This window comes from Ovis canadensis, chromosome X (genome assembly GCF_042477335.2).
Source record: "Ovis canadensis isolate MfBH-ARS-UI-01 breed Bighorn chromosome X, ARS-UI_OviCan_v2, whole genome shotgun sequence".
Lineage (NCBI taxonomy): Eukaryota > Metazoa > Chordata > Mammalia > Artiodactyla > Bovidae > Ovis > Ovis canadensis.
In genome coordinates, this window is record NC_091727.1 from 127,708,373 (window position 1) to 127,728,675 (window position 20,303).

General features: G+C 42.7%; 1 protein-coding gene across 1 annotated transcript in view; it reads left to right on the plus strand.

The window, feature by feature from the left end:
- Positions 1 to 503: 503 nt before the first annotated feature.
- Positions 504 to 20,303, plus strand: part of ACSL4 (acyl-CoA synthetase long chain family member 4) — a 214,184-nt gene continuing 194,384 nt past the window's right edge. Inside the window, exon 1 of the mRNA XM_070290949.1 lies at positions 504 to 727. The gene's annotated coding sequence lies outside the window, so the exon portion shown is untranslated. The remainder of the gene's footprint in view (positions 728 to 20,303) is intronic.

Genomic DNA, 20,303 nt, shown 5'->3' on the forward strand with positions numbered 1-20,303 from the left:
ATGGAAGAGTTGCCCTTAAGAAAGAAATATTTATATTTGTAAGAGAAATTTCCATTTGTAAGGATGACTGCTCTCTGTGTTTGGGGAAAAACTGAGAGCAGGGAGAAGGGGGCAACAGAGGATGAGAAAGTTGGCTGGCATCATCAACTCAATGGACATAAGTCTGAGCAAACTTGGGGAGATAGTGAGGGCCAGGGAAGCCTGCTGTGCTGCAGGCCATGGGCTTGCAAAGAGTTGGACATGACTTAGCAACTGAGAAACAACAACAACCGTGTTTGGGGGAGGGGTGAGTAATAACAACTCTCTAGAAACTCTCATCAACGGAGAAGGCACTTACTTAAATCTGCTTTTCTTGGTAACTTCCTGTAACTGATTTTTCCCATCTTTAACTTCCTCTTTAGCTGAGAAGGGTGTTTAAGGTGAAGGCTTCTGCCATTTGTGTGAGTTACTCAGCTCTTCTGGGTCTCTCCCATATATACATGTCACACAGGCGGCTGTGACCTGTGCACATCGAGTGGCCGAGAGGAGCTACCCACATCTGAGGTCAGGGGCAGAAGCCGGGAGGACCCCATGCCCAAGGGGTGGCGGCTAAGAGGAGTTACCCCACAGCTGAGGTCAGGGGCAGCGGCCGAGAGTGCCAGGCTGCAATGGCGCAGGAATGGCCGAGAGGAGCTACACCACGTCTGAGGTTGGGGCGGCGGGCAGGAGGAGCTACTCCAAGCTCAAGGTAAGGAGCAGCGGCTGCGCTTTGCTGGAGCAGTCGTAAAGAGATACCCCACATCGAAGGTAAGAGAAACCCAAGTAAGACGGTAGGTGTTTCAAGAGGGCATCAGAGGGCAGACACACTGAAACCATACTCACAGAAAACTAGTCAATCTAATCACACTAGGACCACAGCCTTGTCTAACTCAATGAAACTAAGCCACACCTGTGGGGCCACCCAAGACGGGTGGGTCATTGTGGAGAGGTCTGACAGAATGTGGTCCACTGGAGAAGGGAATGGCAAAGTGCTTCACTATTCTTGCCTTGAGAACCCCATGAACAGTATGAAAAGGCAAAATGATAGGATACCAAAAGAGGAACGCCCCAGGTTGGTAGGTGCCCAATATGCTACTGGAGATCAGTGGAGAAATAACTCCAGAAAGAATGAAGGTATGGAGCCAAAGCAAAACCAATACCCAGCTGTGGGTGTGACTGGTGATAGACGCAAGGTCCAATGCTGTAAAGAGCAATGTTGCATAGGAATCTGAAATGTTAGGTCCATGAATCAAGGCAAATTGGAAGTGGTCAAACAGGAAATGGCAAGAGTGAACATCGACATTCGAGGAATCAGGGAACTAAAATGGACTGGAATGGGTGAACTTAACTCGGATGACCATTATATCTACTACTGTTGGCGGGAATCACTTAGAAGAAATGGAGTAGCCATCATGGTCAACAAAAGGGTCTGAAATGCAGTACTTGGATGCAGTCTCAAAAATGACAGAATGCTCTCTGTTCCTTTCCAAGGCAAACCATTCAATATCACAGTAATCCAAGCCTATGCCCCAACCAGTAACGCTAGAGAAGCTGAAGTTGAATGGTTCTGTGAAGACCTACAAGACCTTCTAGAACTAACACTCAAAAAAGATGTCCTTTTCATTATAGGGGACTGGAATGCAAAAGTAGGAAGTCAAGAAACACCTGGAGTAACAGGCAAATTTGGCCTTGGAATGAGGAATGAAGCAGGGCAAAGACTAATAGAGTTTTGCCAAGAAAATGCACTGGTCATAGCAAACACCCTCTTCCAACAACACAAGAGAAGACTCTACACATGGACATCACCAGATGGTCAACACTGAAATCAGATTGATTATATTCTTTGCAGCCAAAGATGGAGAAGCACTATACAGTCAACAAAAACAAGAACAGGAGCTGACTGTGGCTCAGATCATCAACTCCTTATTGCCAAAATCAGACTGAAATTGAAGAAAGTAGGGAAAACCACTAGACCATTCAGGTATGACCTAAATCAAATCCCTTATGATTATACAGTGGAAGTGAGAAATAGATATAAGGGACTAGATCTGAGAGATAGAGTGCTTGATGAACTATGGATGGAGGTTTGTGACGTTGTACAGGAGACAGGGATCAAGACCACCCCCATGGAAAAGAAATGCAAAAAAGCAAAATGGCTGTCTGGGGAGGCCCTACAAACAGCTGTGAAAAGAAGAGAAGGAAAAGCAAAGGAGGAAAGGAAAGATATAAGCATCTGAATGCTTATAGCAAGAAGAATAGCAAGAAGAGATAAGAAAACCTTCCTCGGTGATCAGTGTAAAGAAATAGAGGAAAAGAACAGAATGGGGAAAGACTAGAGATCTCTTCAAGAAAATTAGAGATACCAAGGGAACATTTCATGCAAAGATGGGCTCGATAAACGACAGAAATGATATGGACCTAACAGAAACAGAAGATATTAAGAAGAGGTGGCAAGAATACATGGAAGAAGTGTACAAAAAAGATCTTCATGACCCGGATAATCACGATGGTGTGATCACTCATCTAGAGCCAGACATCCTGGAATGTGAAGTCAAGTGGGCCTTAGGAAGCATCACTACAAACAAAGCTAGTGGAGGTGATGGAATTCCAGCTGAGCTATTTCAAATCCTGAAAGATGATGCTGTGAAAGTGCTGCACTCAATATGCCAGCACATTTGGAAAACTCAGCAGTGGCCACAGGACTGGAAAAGGTAGTTTTCATTCCAATCCCAAAGAAAGGCAATGCCAAAGAATGCTCAAACTACTGCACAATTGCACTCATCTCATATGCTAGTAAAGTAATGCTCAAAATTCTCCAAGCCAGGCTTCAGCAATACATGAACCATGAACTCCCTGATGTTCAAGCTGGCTTTAGAAAAGAAGGAGGAACCAGAGATCAAAATGCCAACATCTGCTGGATCATGGAAAAAGCAAGAGAGTTCCAGAAAAACATCTATTTCTGCTTTATTGACTGTGTCAAAGCCTTTGACTGTGTGGATCACAATAAACTGTGGAAAATTCTGAAAGAGATGGGAATACCAGACCACCTGACCTGCCTCTTGAGAAATCTGTATGCAGGTCAGGAAGCAACAGTTAGAACTGGACATGGAACAACAGACTGATTCCAAATAGGAAAAAGAGTACGTCAAGGCTGTATATTGTCACCCTACTTATTTAACTTATATGCAGAGTACGTCATGAGAAATGCTGGACTGGAAGAAGCACAAGCTGGAATGAAGATTGCTGGGAGAAAGATCAATAACCTCAGATATGCAGATGACACCACCCTTATGGCAGAAAGTGAAGAGGAACTAAAAAGCCTCTTGATGAAAGTGAAAGAGGAGAATGAAAAAGTTGGCCTAAAGCTCAACATTCAGGAAACGAAGATCATGGCATCTGGTCCCATCACTTCATGGGAAATAGATGGGGAAACAGTAGAAACAGTGTCAGACTTTATTTTGGGGGGCTCCAAAATCACTGTAGGTGGTGATTGCACCCATGAAATTAAAAGACACTTACTCCTTGGAAGGAAAGTTATGACCAACCTAGATAGCATATTTAAAAGCAGAGACATTACTTTGCCAGCAAAGGTCCATCTAGTTAAGGCTATGGTTTTTCCAGTGGTCATGTATGGATGTGAGTGTTGGACTGTGAAGAAAGCTGAGCACTGAAGAATTGATGCTTTTGAACTGTGGTGTTGGAGAAGACTCTTGAGAGTCCCTTGGACTGCAAGGAGATCCAACCAGTCCATCCCAAAGGAGATCAGTCCTGGGTGTTCATTTGAAGGACTGATGCTGAAGCTGAAACTCGTATACTTTGGCCACCTGATGTGAAGAGCTGACTCATTGGAAAAGACTCTGATGCTGGGAGGGATAGGGGGCAGGAGGAGAAAGGGACGACAGAGGATGAGATGGCTGAATGGCATCACTGACTTGATGGACATGAGTTTGAGTGAACTCTGGGTGTTGGTGATGGGCAGGGAGGCCTGGCGTGCTGTAATTCATGGAGTTGCAAGGAGTCGGACATGACTGAGCGACCGAACTGAACTGAACTGAACTGAGACTATAAAACTTTATTTGGAAAATCTTTGGAAGACATATAGAAGGTATCATTTTCAGTAGGTTGATTCTTCTCCAGATGAAAGATCTAGAAACCAAAAGAGTTGGGAATGCAAACCCATCTTCACTATGTTGCCTAAGAACCAAAGAATGGAAAAGGCTAGGCCAGCCCCCTTCTTCAGCCCAGGGCTCTTATCTTTTGCAGGGGCTCCCACAGATGGGTTGAGGTTGACCTCTTTAATGTTACTGCCTTTCCTTTAATAATTCACTGCGGGTTTGTTAAGAGTGCATCTTTCTTTGTGTTTTGCGGGACTGCCAGCTTGTGCCATTTCTCATGGTAATGGATTCTCTAAATTTTCTCCTCACTGTGTAAAATCAGACTTCCCTCAATTTGACTTAAACTCACATCATAAACTTGAAGGGATTTCTTCCTTTTTTTTCTTTTAGAATTCATTGCTCACTCTATGAGGCTTTTTGTGATTTTATAGCTTTCTAATGCATCTCTCCCACCCAGCCTTTCTGATTGAAGGGCAGCTAATCTTTTTAATCAGGACTCCTTTCTGCCATATGGTAACACCTCCCCCTCCTGTGCCCTTAATCTCTTTCTACAGTCGTCTGTAGCTCTTTTCCAACCCATCCCCGTCTGTTAGGTAGGGCTTTCTGAAAGAGCAGTGATCCAAACCATCCCTAGGGCATGGCTAATAGAGTGATTGCTCTGACCTCTGCACTCTGGGAGTTCCAAATAGGTAGCAGAGACCAGGTGGCTGATGGGATGGGAGTAGGGGTGGGGTGAGAGTGGAGTAAGGGGTGGGCAAATAAGCTGGAGGCTTCACCAACTGGAGTTAAAAAGAAAGATCCATCTGCTCATAAATAAATACATTACAGTTAATAGCTAAGTTGAGGTTAACTGCTAGGTTATGGCATCCTCCCCATTCTTTGAGTCCTCCCTACCCTTGCTCTATGAGACCCCTTTGAGACAGGAAGGGGGCAGGACACAACCTTAAAAGGATGACATAGCCTGAGGACACAACATAAACTATTTAGAACCAACTAGGTACAACATGGTTGACCAGTCGACTTCCACTCGACCTTGAGCCTTAGTATTCGCTCATTGTAACACATCAGAAGGCTAAATGACATACCCACAGGTGCCTTGACAGTTCCAAGGTCAACCACAAAGGTCAAAAAGTGTAGGCAGCCCAATTCCTGGAAATCCCCAGCCCTTCCCAAAATAGCTGGAATGCTCCTCTCACTCAGTACCCTATGAAATTACTCAGCCCATAAAAACTGACAACCCCATCCCCTGGCACCTCTCTTGCCTTCTGAGATGGTCCATTCTCTGTCTGTGGAGTGTGTATCTCACTGAACAAACCTTATTTCTCTTCACTATGGCTCACTCTTGAATTCTTTCCTGCACAAAGCCAAGAATCCACCCTTGGCGGCCACCCCAGGGACTCACCTGAGACCTGAGACATGACCAGCCTCTCATACAGCACTCTCTTTCCTGCAACATTTTCCATGAGAGCCTCTCATTTTCTTTGGCTTCTTTATCTTTATTTGCCACATTCACTTTGAATAAACACACTTCCTTCTGAGGAGGGGTATGTGGGCCCACAGTGATCCGGGGGTGATATGGCAATGAAGAAATATCCTGGCATAGATGCTAATTGTTGGACAAAGAGGAGAGAGTGGTTTGTGGATACCAAGGGAACATTTCATGCAAAGATGGGTTCAATAAAGGACAGAAATGGTATGGACCTAACAGAAGCAGAAGATATTAAGAAGAGGTCTCAAGGATACACAGAAGAACTGTACAAAAAAGATCTTCACAACTCAGATAATCACAATGGTGTGATCACTCACCTAGAGCCAGACATCCTAGAATATGAAGTCAAGTGGGCCTTAGGAAGCATCACTATGAACAAAGCTAGTGAAGGTGATGGCATTCCAGTTGAGCTATTTCAAATCCTGAAAGATGATGCTGTGAAAGTGCTGCACTCAATATGCCAGCACATTTGGAAAACTCAGCAGTGGCCACAGGAGTGGAAAAGCTCAGTTTTCATTCCAATCCCAAAGAAAGGCAATGCCAAAGAATGCTCAAACTACCACACAATTGCACTCATCTCATATGCTAGTAAAGTAATGCTCAAAATTCTCCAAGCCAGGCTTCAGCAATACGTGAACCGTGAACTCCCTGACGTTTAAGCTGGTTTTAGAAAAGGCAGAGGAACCAGAGATCAAATTGCCAACATCCGCTGGATCATGGAAAAAGCAAGAGAGTTCCAGAAAAACATCTATTTCTGCTTTATTGACTATGTCAAAGCCTTTGACTGTGTGGATCACAAGAAACTGTGGAAAATTCTGAAAGAGATGGGAATACCAGACTACCTGACCTGCCTCTTGAGAAATCTGTATGCAGGTCAGGAAGCAACAGTTAGAAATGGACATGGAACAACAGACTGGTTCCAAATAGGAAAAAGAGTACGTCAAGGCTGTATATTGTCACCCTACTTATTTAACTTATACGCAGAGTACGTCATGAGAAATGCTGGACTGGAAGAAGCACAAGCTGGAATGAAGATTGCTGGGAGAAATATCAATAACCTCAGATATGCAGATGACACCACCCTTATGGCAGAAAGTGAAGAGGAACTCAAAAGCCTCTTGATGAAAGTGAAAGAGGAGAGTGAAAAAGTTGGTCTAAAGCTCAACATTCAGAAAACGAAGATCATGGCATCTGGTCCCATCACTTCATGGGAAATAGATGGGGAAACAGTGGAAACAGTGTCAGACTTTATTTTGGGGGGCTCCAAAATCACTGCAGATTGTGACTGCAGCCATGAAACTAAAAGACGCTTATTCCTTGGAAGGAAAGTTATGACCAACCTAGATAGCATATTCAAAAGCAGAGACATTACTTTGCCAACCAAGATCCATCTAGTCAAGGCTCTGGTTTTTCCAGTAGTCATGTATGGATGCGAGAGTTGGACTGTGAAGAAAGCTGAATGCTGAAGAATTGATGGTTTTGAACTGTGGTGTTGGAGAAGACTCTTGAGAGTCCCTTGGACTGCAAGGAGATCCAACCAGTCCATCCTAAAGGAGATCAGTCTTGGGTGTTCATTTGAAGGACTGATGCTGAAGCTGAAACTCCAGTACTTTGGCCACGTCATGTGAAATGTTGACTCATTGGAAAAGACTCTGATGCTGGGAGGGATTGGGGGCAGGAGGAGAAGGGGACGACAGAGCATGAGATGGCTGGATGGCATCACTGCCTCGATGGACGTGAATCTGAGTGAACTCTGGGAGTTGGTGATGGACAGGGAGGCCTGGTGTGCTGCAATTCATGGGGTCGCAAAGAGTCGGACACGACTGAGCAACTGAACTGAACCGAATGGATAATGAACAGGAGGAATTCTTTGCCTTCTTTTGTACCTAGACACCCCCATGAACTTGAGCTTCTGTGCTTCAGGCCATAAGTATTATCTGCTCAAGAGCTATCAAGAAAGATACGAGTCACAAGATCTAACAAAGTTTTCTAAATTAGTCATGGTTCTGAAGATAATGACCTAACTGGTTTGAGCCACAGATATCATTAAGGACGCTCTAAAGGACTGCTTTTCAAGGTGACTCATGGTTTTATTCCATAACTGTCTGGGTTAGGCTTAGAACCGAGGATGGGGTAAGTGCGGATGGAGAAAGAGGGAAGGTGAAGTATTTCATGTGTACACACTGAGTATATCTTTCAAGGACATCTCTTTCTGACTGCTCCCTAGTCCTTACACCAAAGACTCATCAGAGAAATTAAAAAGTGAGAAAAAACTGGCAGTGTTGGGAGGCTGCAGTAGCATCTAGTGCTCATTATTATATGATTCAGTTTTCCTTCTGAACTTGAAGTCATATTAATGGAATTTCATTGAGTGATGACATCTTTCCGTCCTATCTTTCCTTCCTGGAACTTGAGCTGGATACACCAAGTGGAACTCCCACACATAAACAGTCAAGTAAGGCCCTACAACGTTTCTCCAACAACCACCTCTCCTGAATTACAGGATTGCACAATGAGCTTGCAAAAGTATAGAGCATGGCCAAAAATGAACTTCTAAAGGAGCTTTACCCAGAAGGCATTTGATCTTTCCCCTGGCTTTTCAAAGAAGTCTTTTTTTGGCAAAACAGTAGGACGAGGTAAACTGGGTACCTTTCTATTCTATGAAGTTTTTCTACTTCAAAGACACTTACGGTCTCTGGTATTGGAAAACAAAATTCAGGGCTTCCCTAGTAGCCTGTGGTAAAGAATCTGCCTGTCAATGCAGGAGACTCAGGTTCGATCCTGGCTCAGGAAGATCCCCTGGAGAAGGAAATGGCAACCCACTCCAGTATTCTTGTCTGGAAAATCCCATGGACAGCAGTGGTTTCTAAAAATAGATCATTTTGGACTTTTCAAGTTTGCCATGTACCAAAAGGTGGACTTGGGTCATTCAAGCTTCCAATGAAGTATACCTAGTGGTTCCATAAATATAATGATGATTCTGAGAAATCTTAGAGTTAAAAAGAATATGCTACAGTACATAGGGTATTCTTATCTTGATGGTAATGATACTGTAATTGGTCAATACTTGCATTCCAAAGTATGCCTATAATGTCCTTAGCCCTGAAAATGCCTAATTCTTGACTTCTTCATTATTTGCTTTGTGATTCTGAAAGCAGCTCAAGTTCAGTTTTTTGGAAATACAGGGCCCTGGGCAAACTAACTATAGGTGTTGCTAAATAACCCCCAGTATTTTTGTTTCATATTATGGAGTGGAAAAGCATGTGGGATCTTAGTTCCCTGATCAGGGATGGAACCCATACCACCACCCCACCCTGCAATGGACCACCAGAAAGTCCTGAATTCCTTTCTACATTTTCCTGGAATCTTGTTTGGAAAACTGAGGCAGGAGACTCCAGGGAACTGCACAAACAGAGGACTAGCACTGGGCAATCTGGGACTGCTATCATATATAAGAGAGAGAAGAGCCTTTGTGCCTTCACTGTTGCCATGGAAACATTAGAAGTGTGGGTGTGAGTTTGGGCATGTGACTCTGACCCTAATGTATGTGATTTCTATGTCAAGCATTTCACCATTAGCCTCCAGAAGTTGGGTCTAACAGATCTGTGTGATTGCTGAAGCAGTGTATGTGTGTGTGTGTGTGTTTGTGTGTGTGTGTGTGTGTGTGTGTGAGCACACACGCTCAGTCGCTTCAGTCTTAACAGACTCTTTGCAACCCAGGGGACTGTAGCCTGCCAGACCGCTCTGTCCACGGGATTTCCCAGGCAAGAATCCTGGAGTTAGTAGCCATTTCCTACTCCAGAGGATTTTCCTGACCCAAGGATGGAACCTATGTCTCTTGTGTCCCCTGCACTGCCAGGCAGATTCTTTACCACTGCGCCACCTGGGAAGCCCCGAAGCAGTATATAGCTCCTATATTCTCAGGGATCCCCTGAAGCACTGTCTTCTATTTCCTCATCATGAGTGCTCCTGAGTCCTAAAAAAAAAAACTCATGGGAGCTTTGATCTTCAAGGACAATATCCTTTAACAGCTCTGGTGTGAGGAGGAGTGACTTGGACAAAAAGCAGCCCTAATTTAAGAAACAGATGTCAAATACTGTCTAAGGTTTCTGAAGGGAGTTAAAGGGGAGAGACTGATCAATTACAAATCAGAAATGGCTAGCCAAAAGGTAGTCTCTGTCACTGCAAGCTGGTGGTAGGCCAAAATGTGAAGTCGAACAATAGCGTCACCAATAGCTGACTCTTTAGAGTTTGCCTTGTGAGGAGAGTCTGCCTCTGGGGATTCAGTCAGGCAGCTGGCAGGTTGGAAAAGCCATTTGTCACTTGACCCAGGGAAGTCTGTAATCTAATAGCATCAGTTCTGCTGGAAACAAGAGCATAGGGGCAAGGCTGCTTTGGAGAAGGCAACCTGAGCAGTGCCAGGTCACTTGGCGGAGTCCCAGAGGCAGGTCATAGGTACTGGCTCCTCAGATGGTTTTACCCAGAGAGCAGAAGCCTAAGGCAGCCCTGAGTTCTTCTCATCACTTTGCTACTTGTTACACCCTGTCAAGCATTTTGACTCTCTAGGTCCCAATATTTTTGTTTGTCACTTGGGATTAAGGGTAGCAACTCAGGTTTTGAATCCAAGAAGGCCAGGGTTCAAATCCCCACTCTAACATTTCCTCTTTGATCTTGAGCAATTAATTAACCTCTCTGAACTTTTGGTTCCTCATCCATAAAGTGTGGGAAATGATGCTTACAGTGTGGGGCTTAGGAAAGAAAATATATATGTAAATATAGTAGTGAAAGTGAAAGTCGCTCAGTCGTGTCTGACTCTTCGCGATGCCATGGACTATAGAGTCCATGGAATTCTCCAGGCCAGAATACTGGAGTGGGTAACCTTTCCCTTCTGCAGGGGATCTTCTCAAGCCAGGGATCGAACCCAGGTCTCCAGCATTAAAGGTGGATTCTTCACCATCTGAGCCAGTAAGCACTCAATAAATATTTGTTGACTCAATAAATGAATGGTGGTGCCTGGCACATAATAGATGTTTTTTAGATGTAGTTTCCTCTTCTTTCTTTCCCAGCCATATATGATATGGAACCATATAGTGAGATTCTCACAGAGTCACAGGATCCAGATATCAGCCTAATACTCTAGAAATTGTTTGGTCTACATCTTCTGTGTTTTTCCCCCCATGGGTACTACTCTGTCCAGAAATGTATATCTTTTTTCTTTCAGTTTTATTCGGATATAATTGACATAGACCACTGTATAAGTTTAAGCATAATGAATAGGCTTACATAATCATGAAATTACTACCGCAATAAGTTTCAATGAACATCGACTGTCTCACATAGCCACAACATTAAAGAAATAGAAAAACGTGTTTTCCTTGTGATGAGAACTCAGGATTTGCTCTCAACAACTTTCATATATAACATTCAGCAGTGTTCATTGTATTTATCATGTTTTACATCTCGAGTACTTATTTATCTTATAACTGGAAGTTTTTACCTTTTGACTGCCTTTGTCTAATTCCCGCTCCTCCACCCTACCTCAGGTAACCATAAATATCTTCTCTTTCTATAAGATTTTGGGTTTGTTTTTGAAGTATAATTGACCTACAACACTGTATAATGGTTTGATATTTCTATACATTTCAAAATGATATACACATCTTTTTTATCCATTCATCTGTTGATGGACATTTAGCCTGCTTCCTAGCTTGGCTATTAGAAACAGTGCTGCTATGAACACTGGGGTACATGTATCTTTTCAAATTAGTGTTTTTGTTTTCTTAGGATAAATACTCAGAAGTGGATTAGATGGATTGTACGGATTGCTGGATTGTATGGTAGTTCTATTTTTAATGTTTTGAGGAATCACCAGACTGCTTTCCACAGTAACTGCACCAATTTCTATTTCTGCACACAGTACATAAGGGTTCCCTTTCGCTACGTCCTCACCAGCACTTGTGATTTATTGTCTTTTTCATAAGAGATGTGGGGTGATATCTCAGAGTGGTTTTGATTGGCATTTCCCAGTTGATTAGTGATGTTGGGCACCATCTTGTGTTTATGTCTCTTCAGGTCCTCTGCTCACTTTTTTATTATTTGTATTTCTCATGTTGAGTTGTACGAGTTCTTTAAAAAAAGGGGAAAATCCCTCTTTAGGGAAAAATATGCACACATCTTTAAATGTACACATAAATGCACTGAGTTCTGCATATAATCTCACGGGTTTCACAGGCTCTCGAAACCCCAGGTTACCTCTGGCACGCAAGACTTGAAAGGTTGGGCAACTCTTCAGATAGTTAATAAACCTGTAAAATTCTTTGCAGAAAATTTTAGGTGAATAGAGATTTTTTTTAAGTTATTATCTTTTATTCAAAGCTTCATTTTGAAAGAACCTGGCTTCACAGTCTCAGTTTCCACCTTTTTGTCTTATTTCCTTTTCTTCTTTTTAAAGATGAACAGAAGTCTTTGTTGCTGGTTTGTAACATTTCCGTCTGTTATTTTTCTCTGTTCCTCTCCACTTCCCTCTGTTGGGAAGGTCTATAGCTGGTGGTCAGTAAGCATTTTAATCTAAGTAATTTAATTGTATTACTCCATATGTTAACCATTAATGCTCTTTAAAGTAATCACTGTTAGGTCTTACAACTCTACCCCTATATAGTTATACATTCAGATCTATAGCCATGACAATTAGTATCATCCACATTCCATATACTCCATATGTAAATGTTGTCGTTTGGACTATAGTTTCAGCCTGAAGCTCTTTGTCCCCTGGTCTTCTCAATGCCCTTCCTTAGAAAGAGCAGCAGCTCTCGTCTGACTCATGGCATACCTATATTCCACCTGTTGCAGTGTTCCCCAGTCACTGCAGTCTGTGTTTTAAAGTCATGACTTGGACAACACAGAAATACAAAGGATCATAAGAGACTACTATCAGCAGTTGTATGCCAATAAAATGGACAACATGGAAGAAATGGACAAATTCTTAGAAAAGTACAATTTTCCAAAACTGAACCAGGAAGAAATAGAAAATCTTAACAGACCCATCACAAGCACGGAAATTGATACTGTAATCAGAAATCTTCCAGCAAACAAAAGCCCAGGTCCAGATGGCTTCACAGCTGAATTCTACCAAAAATTTCGAGAAGAGCTAACACCTATCCTACTCAAACTCTTCCAGAAAATTGCAGAGGAAGGTAAACTTCCAAACTCATTCTATGAGGCCACCATCACCCTAATACCAAAACCTGACAAAGATGTCACAAAAAAAGAAAACTACAGGCCAATATCACTGATGAACATAGATGCAAAAATCCTCAACAAAATTCTAGCAATCAGAATCCAACAACACATTAAAAAGATCATACACCATGACCAAGTGGGCTTTATCCCAGGGATGCAAGGATTCTTCAATATCCGCAAATCAATCAATGTAATTCACCACATTAACAAATTGAAAAATAAAAACCATATGATTATCTCAATAGATGCAGAGAAGGCCTTCGACAAAATTCAACATCCATTTATGATAAAAACTCTCCAGAAAGCAGGAATAGAAGGAACATACCTCAACATAATAAAAGCTATCTATGACAAACCCACAGCAAACATTATCCTCAATGGTGAAAAATTGAAAGCATTTCCCCTAAAGTCAGGAACAAGACAAGGGTGTCCACTTTCACCGCTACTATTCAACATAGTTCTGGAAGTTTTGGCCACAGCAATCAGAGCAGAAAAAGAAATAAAAGGAATCCAAATTGGAAAAGAAGAAGTAAAACTCTCACTGTTTGCAGATGACATGATCCTCTACATGAAAAACCCTAAAGACTCCACCAGAAAATTACTAGAGCTCATCAATGAATATAGTAAAGCTGCAGGATATAAAATCAACACACAGAAATCCCTTGCATTCCTATACACGAATAATGAGAAAGTAGAAAAAGAAATTAAGGAAATAATTCCATTCACCATTGCAACAAAAAGAATAAAATACTTAGGAATATATCTACCTAAAGAAACTAAAGACCTATATATAGAAAACTATAAAACACTGATGAAAGAAATCAAAGAGGACACTAATAGATGGAGAAATATACCATGTTCATGGATTGGAAGAATCAATATAGTGAAAATGAGTATACTACCCAAAGCAATTTACAAATTCAATGCAATCCCTATCAAGCTACCAGCCACATTTTTCACAGAACTAGAACAAATAATTTCAAGATTTGTATGGAAATACAAAAAACCTCGAATAGCCAAAGCAATCTTGAGAAAGAAGAATGGAACTGGAGGAATCAACTTGCCTGACTTCAGGCTCTACTACAAAGCCACAGTCATCAAGACAGTATGGTACTGGCACAAAGACAGACATATAGATCAATGGAACAAAATAGAAAGCCCAGAGATAAATCCACACACATATGGACACCTTATCTTTGACAAAGGAGGCAAGAATATACAATGGAGTAAAGACAATCTCTTTAACAAGTGGTGCTGGGAAAACTGGTCAACCACTTGTAAAAGAATGAAACTAGATCACTTTCTAACACCGCACACAAAAATAAACTCAAAATGGATTAAAGATCTAAATGTAAGATCAGAAACTATAAAACTCCTAGAGGAGAACATAGGCAAAACACTCTCCGACATAAATCACAGCAGGATCCTCTATGATCCACCTCCCAGAATACTGGAAATAAAAGCAAAAATAAACAAATGGGATCTAATTAAAATTAAAAGCTTCTGCACAACAAAGGAAAATATAAGCAAGGTGAAAAGACAGCCTTCTGAATGGGAGAAAATAATAGCAAATGAAGCAACTGACAAACAACTAATCTCAAAAATATACAAGCAACTTCTGCAGCTCAACTCCAGAAAAATAAACGACCCTATCAAAAAATGGGCCAAAGAACTAAATAGACATTTCTCCAAAGAAGACATACGGATGGCTAACAAACACATGAAAAGATGCTCAACATCACTCATTATTAGAGAAATGCAAATCAAAACCACAATGAGGTACCACTTCACACCAGTCAGAATGGCTGCGATCCAAAAATCTGCAAGCAATAAATGCTGGAGAGGGTGTGGAGAAAAGGGAACCCTCCTACACTGTTGGTGGGAATGCAAACTAGTACAGCCACTATGAGAACAGTGTGGAGATTCCTTAAAAAATTGCAAATAGAACTCCCTTATGACCCAGCAATCCCACTTCTGGGCATACACACGGAGGAAACCAGAATTGAAAGAGACACATGTACCCCAATGTTCATCGCAGCACTGTTTATAATAGCCAGGACATGGAAACAACCTAGATGTCCATCAGCAGATGAATGGATAAGAAAGCTGTGGTACATATACACAATGGAGTATTACTCAGCCGTTAAAAAGAATTCATTTGAATCAGTTCTGATGAGATGGATGAAACTGGAGCCGATTATACAGAGTGAAGTAAGCCAGAAAGAAAAACACCAATACAGTATACTAACACATATATATGGAATTTAGGAAGATGGCAATGATGACCCTGTATGCAAGACAGGGAAAGAGACACAGATGTGTATAACGGACTTTTGGACTCAGAGGGAGAGGGAGAGGGTGGGATGATTTGGGAGAATGACATTCTAACATGTATACTATCATGTGAATTGAATCGCCAGTCTATGTCTGACGCAGGATGCAGCATGCTTGGGGCTGGTGCATGGGGATGACCCAGAAAGATGTTATGGGGAGGGAGGTGGGAGGGGGGTTCATGTTTGGGAATGCATGTAAGAATTAAAGATTTTAAAATTTAAAAAATAAAAAACTAAAAAAAAAAAAAATAAAGTCATGACTTGGTACATCTTTAGACCACATTTCTGTCTACCCTGCTTGTGGCTATCCCACTTCAATCTATCATCTTGCAGCTGGGTGAATATGGGACAGCCATCCATTTTCCATCCTGGAGAAGCTCTGTTCAATGATTATTGTTTCTTAACAAGTAGACTGGCTGTGTTCCAGGACCTGACCTGTCATTGAATATTTAACCCAGCTCCTGGATTTTACTGGTAAAGCAAAGGTCCTTCATTACAGCTTAAACCTACAATGTGATTCTGGGCACATACCACTGCAATTTTGTCTAAGAGTCAAACCCAGAAAGTTTCTGATGGTGAACTCTCTGTCAGTGGGAAGCATGATAGTTACCCCAGGCAGCTTTCATTTTTGAAGATGGGAATGATACACTAGTTTCTTGTTTTATCAGTGGTCGATGCATCAGACAGAGTGTTCTGACCAGCTGGAAAATTCAGTTGTGAGTCACTTCCTCTTTCTCTCTTACCAAAAAGCCTCCCTCCTAAAGCTCAAAATGTGTATGCTGTCATCTGAGAGTGCGAGTGGCCCCATAAAACCCTATTATATGAGAGGAGGGGCTTCCCAGGTGGAGCCAGTGGTAAAGAACTTGCCTGCCAACGCAGAAGACATAAGAGACACAGGTTCAATCCCTGGGTCAGGAAGATCTGCTGGAGAAGGAAATGCTAACCCACTCCAGTATTCTTGCCTGGAGAATCCCATGGACAGAGGAGCCTAGAGGGCTATAGTCCATGCGGTCGGAAAGAGTCAGACATGACTGAAGTGACTTAGCATGCATATGAGAGGAAATGGTGGGTGGCAAGGAGCAACAAATCCATGATACAGGCACAAGGAAACACAAGCAGTGTGAAGGTTTCACTCAAAGACTTTTGGTGGGCTAGACTCTGCCAATCCCATCCAAAGCTAAGCACGTGCCTCGGTATGAAGACGGGGGGCGAGGGGCAAGTGGCAGTGCAGAACATCTCATATTCTACTTCCTTCTCTCCCTCCCTTTCTCTCCCCAAAGCTATATGTCAGAATGTCTACCCTGGAAGGAAAGGGTTGATCATAGGACTTTTCAGATCTAGGGTCAAAATAGTCACTTATATTTAAGCACTATGGCTTTGAGCAGCGATCTAGTGGTTAAGAGCATGGACTCCAGTGCCAGGACCCTAGGCTCAAATTCTGGCTCAGTGTTTTAGTAGCCTAGAGACAATGGGGTTGATTGCCTTATTTGAGAGCCCTTATTTTCTCACTGGGATATGGCATTAATTACAGTATTATATCTCATTTTGTTGTGTTATTAAACGCATTATATACATATATGTGTGTATGTGTGTATATGAGTGTGACTTAAAACAGTGTTTTAATAATAACTTATTAATACTATTATTACCAGGGTTAAGAACTCTTTCAGTCTCCCCTGTCCTACTATGTCACGAGTTCTCTATGCTGCCCTTGGATTTCAGTACCATGTTTAGTATTTCAACAGTACCTTTAACTTTGTAGGATTAGACTCTCCCTACTCAGGTCCGTGAATTGTGAACTTCCAAATGATCAAGCTGGAAAGGCAGAGGAACCAGAGATCAAATTCCCAACATCTGTTGGATCATCAAAAAAGCAAGAGAGTTCCAGAAAGACATCCATTTTTGCTTTATTGACTATGTCAAAGCCTTTGACTGCGTGGATCACAATAAACTGTGGAAAATTCTGAAAGAGATGGGAATACTGGACCACCTGACCTGCCTCTTGAGAAACCTGTATGCAGGTCAGGAAGTAACAGTTAGAACTGGACATGGAACAACAGACTGGTTCCAAATTGGAAAAGGAGTACGTCAAGGCTGTACATTGTCACCCTGCTTATTTAACTTATATGCGGAGTACATCATGAGAAACGCTAGGCTGGAGGAAGCACAGCTGGAAGCAAGATTGCCAGGAGAAATATCAATAACCTCAGATATGCAGATGACACTACCCTTATGGCAGAAAGTGAAGAGGAGCTAAAAAGCCTCTTGATGAAAGTGAAAGAGGAGAGTGGAAAAGTTGGCTTAAAGCTCAACATTCAGAAAACAAAGATCATGGCATCTGGAGAAACAGTGGAAACAGTGTCAGACTTTATTTTCTGGGCTCCAGAATCACTGCAGATGGTGACTGCAGCCATGAAATTAAAAGACGCTTACTCCTTAGAAGGAAAGTTATGACCAACCTAGAGAGCATATTGAAAAGCAGAGACATTACTTTGCCAACAAAGGTCCATCTAGTTAAGGCTATGGTTTTTCCAGTGGTCATGTACAGATGTGAGAGTTGGACTGTGAAGAAAGCTGAACGCTGAAGAATTGATGCTTTTGAACTGTGGTGTTGGAGAAGACTCTTGAGAGTCCCTTGGACTGCAAGGAGATCCAACCAGTCCATCCTAAAGGAGATCAGTCCTGGGTGTTCATTTGAAGGACTGATGTTGAAGCTGAAACTCCAGTACTTTGGCCACCTGATGTGAAGAGCTGACTTATTGGAAAAGACCCTGATACTGGGAAAGATAGAGGGCAGGAAGAGAAGGGGACAACAGAGGATGAGATGGTAGGATGGCATCATCAATTCATTGGATATGGGTTTGGGTAGACTCCGGGAGTTGGTGATGGTCAGGGAGGCCTGGTGTGCTGTGGTTTATGGGGTTGCAAAGAGTCGGACATGACTGAGCGACTGAACTGAGCTGAACTGACTTAGGTCCGTGAGAATGTTCATACAGGCCTCTTTTTGGAAATCCCCATGGCGATGGTCCTGGGGGCCCCCCTTGGGCCCTAACACTGTAGCAAAGAATAAATTCCTTATCCTAGAAGGGAATAAACAGAACAAAAGAGCAAGGGAAGTGAAACCAAGTAGCAAGGGGAAGACTGCCTAACACATCAAAGGGCCTGCCATGCCAATAGGAAGTCGAGGACAAGAATACCCCTTCAGTTTGTGGTCTGCTCGCCTTGTTCCATTCCCCACTTCTGCCCTCTCTCTTTCCCTCCCTCCTGTGTCCGCACCCTCTGTGAAAAAACAGCATGTTGGGGGCCCTGACCCTGTGGTAGCTCTTGCTGTGTGGTGACTCAGGCTGAGCAGCAGGAATAATTTGCCTGGTAGAGGAGGGAGAGGGAGTTGGGCCAGTGTGTGAGCATGAAGGGCAGTTGCCTGGGCGGTAGCATACTCAGCTAAACCAGTAGATAAGTGAACTTTCCTGAGAAAACCCCCTGAGGCCCAGGGGCATGACATCCTTTTGATGTAAGAAAGAAGCTGGAGAGGGTAGAAAACCCCTGCCCTAATCCCAACTGTCATGTTTTGAGTTTGGGGGAAAGAGGTCACAGAAGACTTCACAGTAATGAGGTTTCTTAGATCCTAGTGATCTGAAGGGTGTGTATGAAGGAAAGCAAAGAGTAAAACAGTGAATGAAGTGCTGCTGACTTTCAGTCCTATCCCTTCCCTGAGCCTGCTGGGACTCCAGGCTTTCCTGTTGCTCTGTGCTCCTTGGAGTAACTTGGCCCAGTTCTTCCCCCCAGACTGATGGTGCTCTAGCCCATGTGTTCATCACAGTGGAAACTGTGATATAAATTTCCACTGAGTGGAAAGCCTGACCTACTCCATGGCAGGTTCTTAGCTTCTGCTGGGTTACCTTCTCTGTAGCTCCTATGTACTTTCAGTGTCAAACAAAGAGGAGGAGATGTGGGCAAGAAGATACTCTTTTGCCTCTCTCCCACTGTCCAAGGTCAGACATCACGCCCCCCCCCCCACAATGTCCATTCACCAGGCTCATCCAAAGGTACCACTGTCCCCTTTTCCTGGTCCCCACTCAGGACTTCAAACTGTGGAACAACTTAAATGTGGCTCTTGTCCCCAAAGAAGGTCAGGGATACGTGCTTTGGACCTGTCTTACTCTCTTCCCCAACAAAACTTCTCCTGATTTGTAACCCATTTTCCTTGGCCCCTTCTGAGTGACTGAAAGAGATCAGATAGACAAATACAAGTTTGAGTGTTGATGGCAGATCAATAATGGCTCACTCAGCTGCTTTTCTCAGGCAACATATTTTAATAGGAACTTTCAATAGATTAGCCCAAGGATTGGCATACTTTCTCTGGGATGGAACAAATACTAAATATTTTAGGCTTTGAGGGCCATATGTAGTCTTTGCTGCCACTATTCAACTCTGCTATTATAGGATGACATTAGCGATACATACGGAGAAGGCAATGGCATCCCACTCCAGTACTCTTGCCTAGAAAATCCCATGGATGGAGGAGCCTGGTGGGCTGCTGTCTATGGGGTCACACAGAGTCGGACATGACTGAAGCGACTTAGCAGCAGCAGCAGCAGCAGCAGCAGCGATACATAATTCATAAACAAATTGGAATTTCATGTAATTTTCATGTCATGAAATAGTTTTCTTCTTTTGAATTTTTTAAATCATGTAAAAATATAAAAACAATTCTTGGATGGCAGGACAGATTTGGCCAGTGGGCTATAGTTTGTCAACTAGTGCCTTGTCTAGGCAATCAATTCAAATGGGGATTATACATGTTATTATAATTGAATGAGATGGAAGAGAGAGAAAGTTTATTTTTTGGCATGTGGCATATGGGATCTTATTTCCCCAACCAGGGATGGAACCCATGCACTCTGCATGGAAGCAGAGTCCTAACCACTGAACCACCAGGATATCAGACCCCCCTACCTAGGTCCTTGAGAATGTTTATATAGGGCTTTCCCCCTAAATTACCTTGACAATGGCTCTGGGGGTCCCCTAGGGCCCTAAGACTGTAGCAGAAAATAAACTCCTTAATGGAGAAGGGAATAAATGGAACAAAAGAGCAGTGAATTCTTCAGA